The 6,376-nt window shown below is 34.5% G+C and overlaps 1 long non-coding RNA gene across 1 annotated transcript; it reads right to left on the bottom strand.

The window, feature by feature from the left end:
- Window positions 1-1,647: 1,647 nt before the first annotated feature.
- LOC138870038 (uncharacterized) lies at window positions 1,648-5,463 on the bottom strand. Its single transcript, XR_011400239.1, has 2 exons — window positions 3,065-5,463; window positions 1,648-1,914 (listed from the first exon to the last, which is right to left on the bottom strand). It is a non-coding gene; the product is annotated as an uncharacterized lncRNA (long non-coding RNA).
- Between the last annotated feature and the right edge of the window lie 913 nt (window positions 5,464-6,376).

Below are 6,376 nucleotides of genomic sequence, written 5' to 3' on the forward strand. Positions count from 1 at the left end.
AAGAGTATGGATCCGAGATCTTGAAAGTTGGTTCTGGAGCATGGTGTTGGGCATCGGGGACTTTGAACACTGTCTCGCTAGAGGATCGAGGAAAGGTAGCTGGTGGGTGAGCTACAAAAACACGAGTGCTCAAAGGAATGGGATATAAGGTGGTTCTGGGGGGTGGAGTGTGAAAAGGTTGTGGGGAGATATCCTGGACTTGTGACAGTGGCGGAATGGTGACAAGGCTTTCAGTGTAGTTAGTGGAAACTGATGGTGGAGGACGCCCACTAATCCAGGCTTGGTATATTTTGGTCATATGTCCTTTCAACCTTAAGACCTCTTCTTTCAACTCAGATTCTGATTCAACAATTCCCTTAGACGGATCAATAACCCCTGTGTCCAAGTCTTTGCTAGTCATGGCTACCTTGCTCTTTGACCTTGTGTTGTATGAGCGAGTTACTTAAGAACCACAAACCAACCACCCTTCTGCTCAATGAAGAGAACAAAAGGAACAAAATGGGGTCATCCTGTTAGTATTAGGGCATTTAACAACTAAAAATATTACATTGTTTGCAATGCACCTAGCAACAATTAACGGTTCTAGAATGACTTCGAGGGTCACAAGATCACTTGGCATCATCCCAATTTTGTTCATTTCAATCTTCTCTTTTCTTTCTTTTCTAACACTTCTTGGCCTGCTCATTTTTCTTCCTCTCTTTTTCTTCTAATTATCACTCTTTTTTTTCCTCTTATTTCTCACATCCCATAATTTCATCTTCTTCTTTTTTTGTTTTTTTGTTTCCTTCTTCTTCTTCTTTTTTCTTTTTCTTTTAATAAAATAAAAAAATGATTCGATCGAACCCTATATAGGTTGTCTACGTATCATGACACCGCATGAATCAGACCAAGCGTAGTTCTGGAAGATCGGGAATAAAGGAAACAAACTAACGTTCTCTTTTCTTTTTTTCCTTTTTTTTACCTTAATGAATACTCTAATGAGAAAAAGGAAGGAAATCTCTCTTTTTTTTTTAGACTTAATGTTCTATAATCTATTCTAAACTAAATCTTAAACAAGCATATATTTTTCTTTTTTTTCTTTTTTGAAACTAATATTCTACAAGAAATTATTAAGGAAAAACTCTTAGAAGAGAAAAATATTTTTTGATTCTTTTTTTAGGAAGTAAATCTAAAGAATGAACCAAAGAAAAAAATTTTAAATTTTCACTTGATATCCTGAAGAAAGATTTCGAAACAAGCAATAAAAAATATAAAAATATTTTTGGATTTCAGTTTTTGATTACCTAAGGGAGAAACTCTAAAGATAAACAAAAGATAAAGTATATTTTTTTTCTTTTCTATGTACAATGTCCTAAAGTTCTAGTGAAAATAAAAAGAATATATATTTTTTTTAATATATATTTCCCAAAGAAGAACCTCAAAAGAAAGTCTTTTTTTTGGATTTTTGGAATTAATATCTTAAGAAAACTTCTAAAGAGGTATTAAAGAAAATTCTCCCTTTTTTTAAAAATTTTTGGTCTTAATTACTAAAGGAAATATAAAAACAATTTTTATTTTGAGTTCTAGATGTTAACTTCCTGAGGAAAACCACTTCAAAAGATTTTTTTTAAAAAAAAATTAGAATTCTAAAGAAAATTCTAACGGATATATAAAACGCAAAATCTCTTCTTTTTTTTATTTTTGAATTATAATACACTTTTTCAAATAAAAAATAGGAAGTACTATAACAAAAAACTCGACATTACTGTACAAACTAAAAGGTAAAAGACAACATAAAAAGAAAAAGACTCAAAACATAAAAATAATAAAATAAAAAATAAAAAAAATCTCCTTAAGCAACTCTTGAATAAGCGATCCTGACTGGGTGGTCCCAGGGTGTTTGTCATGCTCAAACTGCGGTAAGTAGATCCACACCTGTATGAAAAAACTGAAACCAACACTATGTGAGACAATAACACTCCCTACTGGACACATGCAAGACATGATTGAGACTATTTTGCAAAACAACTTATGTGGCCAAAAGGTGCCTAGAAGTGTAAACTCGACAAAAGTGACCTCTAAGACATGAAAAAATTACTTTACAGAAATGACACATTTTATAAAAATGGTCTATGTGGACAAAAATGGCTAAGCATGCAAATTCAACACAATGGATCTTAAACAGAGAGAAAATCTTGTTGTGGACTTAGAACTCAAAAACATGGGCTAATTGAACTACTTTTGGGTAAATAACCCTATTTTGCAAAACGGCCTATGGGGCCAAAAGCGGCTAGACATGCAAATTCGACAAGGACGGACCTTAAAGTAAAGAGACACCTAATTGTGGATTGAAGACTCTCCTGACACAATTAAACAAACCACTTTGCGAAAATAGCCCTATTTTGCAAAATGACCGATGTGGCCAAAAGTGGATAGACATGCAAGATTTGGCTATGACCCTCGAAGCCAAGAACCTAAGACTCACTAGAAGGACCGGACCCTATGTAGGTTGCCTACGTATCCCGTCCGGAATGACGAGAATCAGGTATGCGTAGTTCGGGAAGATTGGATACAGGCGAGAATAAAACAAACAACTAATTTAGAGAAAATATATTTTTTATCTTTTTCTTGAAAAATGATGAAACATGTAAAATCTTTTTGGATTTTCTTTTCTCTTTTTTTTTTGATTTTTTTTTAAAATGATGGGAAAGTGCAAAATCTTTTTGGATTTTTTCATTTTCATTTTTTTTGGTCTTTTCTTGAAAAAACGCGAAAAGAAATTATAATTGGGCCCTACTTGCTTTATTTTATACTTCACCCTCTTTTCTTTCTCATTTATCCTAAACCCTTATTGGTCCGCCAAATGACACCTTTTACCCTTGAAGAATGTAATATATAGCACATAAGATGCATCAAGATGGTCTTTTATTTTTGGGTACACCTATCCTAGACAGATCCAACCCCTGTGTTGAGTCCCTAAAGTCAAATGCACATAATGCAAATAAGTGTTCCTACTAGGGATCTGTCATGAGACTGTGTTATTCTAGCTTTAAATTCTGGGTGTATTGTTTGAGACCTGGCTTACCCGAGCGAACAACTCGAGCTGAAGGGAGCTACATATCATGAACCAAAAGGTCATCAGGCTTTGTAACTTGTCCGAACCTCATTCAAAATTAGGGTATGACACTAACAGAAAAGGAGTCATGCCAGCGTGCACTTCCTAGAAGATTAGAAGAGAAGGGTTTCGCAACAGTTTATATACAGTTCAAATAATATCAAAGCGATAAAAAGCGGCATTTAGCACATTAGGCCCAAGCATGTAATAAAAATCAGATAATAAATAAAAGCCAAATATAACAATTATTCTAAGCTCGAATTCTTGAACCCTGAACCAGAGATCCTAGGTTCTTGTCCCCAGCAAAGTCGCTAGAGTTGTCACACCTCCTTTTTCTACCCCGAAAAGGGTATAGGAGAGTTTTTCCAATTAAAGTGACAATAATCGAAACAGGATTGTTTATTCAAATTCAGAGTCGCCACCCCAGTTTAAAATCCCGAATCAAGGAAGATTGACTCTATTTTACAGTCCGCAAAACATAGAAATTCGGGTAAGAAATTCTGTTAACCCGGAAGAAGGTGTTAGGCATTCCCGAGTTCCATGGTTTTAGCATAGTCGTTCAACTATTAATATTGGCCTAATTATCTAATTTAATATATCTTTGAAACCTATGTACATTTTATTCCTTTTAACCGCTTTTAACATTAGAATAAATCACGATTGTCATACACTTGTTAATTTGGTACACATTACGAATCGTGTTACAGGAACCGTACTCACGATCTACAACATATTTAATTTATTAACAAATTAGAAATAGTGGTCGGGTCACATAAGATGTACCCCGAATTTGAAAATTATTTATATTTATCACAAATACGTCACGGGAACCGTACCTGTAGCTATGATAATTTTTATTATAGCGCGCCTAAAGCAAACTACGAATGCTCATAATTTATTCAACTTTTAAACCCAAACCCCCACGGTCCAATTCAATATAAAAAACAGCGAGAATATCAAATCTCTTTACGTTTTTAAATCCAACAACTACTATAAGAAACAATTTCAATTAATGCTCCAAGTTCCTTTCTTACCTAACCATATTCAAAGCTAGATATTAAACATCAATGGAACTGATGACAAGAACGAAAACAGAACTCATCCTTGATTAAGAGGAAAGAATATTGAAGTCAAAAATCCCAACTCTGTACATTTCCGGAACAAAGCCAATTGACACCACAATGTTAAACAAAGCTAACAAAATATGCACAAGAGCCAGATTACAGTGATACGATAAACACCACAATCTTATGAGCAGATTTAACAAAAGACTTAATACACAAACCAAATTTTAGTGATTCAATAGATCCTTTATCCGGTTAAATCAACTCAAATCTAAACCTTGCAACTCTGAAAAGTAGCCAAAATTAAATCAAATTATCCGGTTTAAAGCAGAAACTATTATTTAAAATATCCCATAACATCACGTAATCGTACAGTAGTCGAAACTGAAGCATCAAATCATCACATAAGTAACGAAATGAAACAGAGGAAGAAGAAACCGAGTAATGAAATTTTCAGAGAAACAAAGGAAAAATTATTACACATTTCAATGTAATAGAGCATCCAACGACAATTACAGCATTTCAAATCGAAAGTTCATACCTGAAACGCGAATAAAATCGAAAAAATAAACCAGAACAAAGACCAAATCACCACCGGAGCTCGAACGAAAAACCCATCAACGAACTCGAGCTCGAGCTGAATTTTTGTGTTCAAGTGTTGTCTTGGACTGAAAATCACCGGAAAATACACAAGCTACCAGAAATATTAGATTCATCCGGATCTGATTTGGGATTGGAGTTTAGGTGATGTCCATGGCTGGTTTAAGGTTTTTGGAGCTGATTTCGACTGCAAATCTGGGCTATTCTTGATTGGTTCCTCGGTTGGATTCCAGCTGGTTTCAGAGGTTTTTCATTGTTGTTTAGAACTGGTTTCGAGAGAGGTTGGGGTAGTGTGTGGCTTTAGGTTGCTGGGTTTTGGGTGGGGATCGTTGCTGATGATTTAGGGTGAAGAAGAAGAAGGAGCTCCGATGAACTGGGTGGCTGGGCGATGGGTCTGGTGTGAAGGGGTGTCGCCGGCGATTTTGGAGAAGATCTAGCGGCTGGAACGGGGCAGTCGACTTTTTGGTTATCTCCTTGAAGAAGAAGACGTTCAGGTTGGGGGGGCTTGTTTTCTTCAAAAACGGTTGTTTTGTTCTTCTGTGAGTGATGAGATCTGCTCCTAGGTCTTAGAGTTTTTTGTAGGTTTTTTCATGAAGAAGAAGAGTGTGCTCAAGGCTCTCCCAGGTCCAAACGGCTGATGATTGTTTTAGGTCTAGGGGTTGTTTTTAAGCTTCTTTTTAGGGTTTTAGGGGTATTGGGCTTGGGTTGTTATGGGCTAGATCCGAATTGGACCAAATTTTGGCCAAATTTATCTTTAAAAGTGGTCATTTAACTCTACTAGACCAAAAAAAATATTAATTCCTAAAATAATAACTATAAAATTGTGAAATCATTCCTAATTAAAATAAATTACTAGAATAAAACTAAATACTAAAAGTGAAATTATTTTTATATATTTTTTAATTTTATGAAAGATAGATAAACTAAAAGTAACTGAATAAAACATCGATTAGCTAAATAAAAGAAAATATTTTTGCAGTTTTATTTTTGTGATAAAATAAAGTAAAAGAGTCAACTAATTGAAATAGCGATGTTAGGCCTAAACTAAATATTTAAGGTAAAAATATGTAAAATCTCGGGAAGGATCAAAAACTACATGTCTAGACACCTTATTTGCACTTCTCATTAGATTCCATGCCGTAATACAACAAGCCAATTAATAATGCTAGATAGAACCTTGTACAGTTTAATAATAGAGCTGTGATATATAGTAACAGCATATCCTTTTGATTTCTCGATCTTGGAGAGATAAGTGGAGAGAATTGTTTGTTTTATGCGTAGAGAGGCCCAAGAGAAAGACGTAAGTTATGGTGCTTCTCCTAATCTATTGTTTAGCCGTCAAACGGTACATTTAAATTTATCGCGTGGTTTATAGAGAAGCAAATCGATTTGATCCCAAAATGATAAATAAATTAAATATAATGCAAGACTTAGTTTTGAAATCGAAATAAGATAGCAGATAGTTTGGTTCCGCGAGTAAAGCTTCCGAATACAGCAATAAGAATATTGATAGACAGAAAATAAAGTATTATTTAGCTTGGAATAATGTGTAGCATAAGTTTGTCAGAATTTTCCTCTCTTACAATGGCTGTGGAAGTCATTATTTATAGCTATACCT

The sequence above is a fragment of the Nicotiana sylvestris genome, chromosome 6, assembly GCF_000393655.2.
Source record: "Nicotiana sylvestris chromosome 6, ASM39365v2, whole genome shotgun sequence".
NCBI classification, from domain to species: Eukaryota; Viridiplantae; Streptophyta; class Magnoliopsida; order Solanales; family Solanaceae; genus Nicotiana; species Nicotiana sylvestris.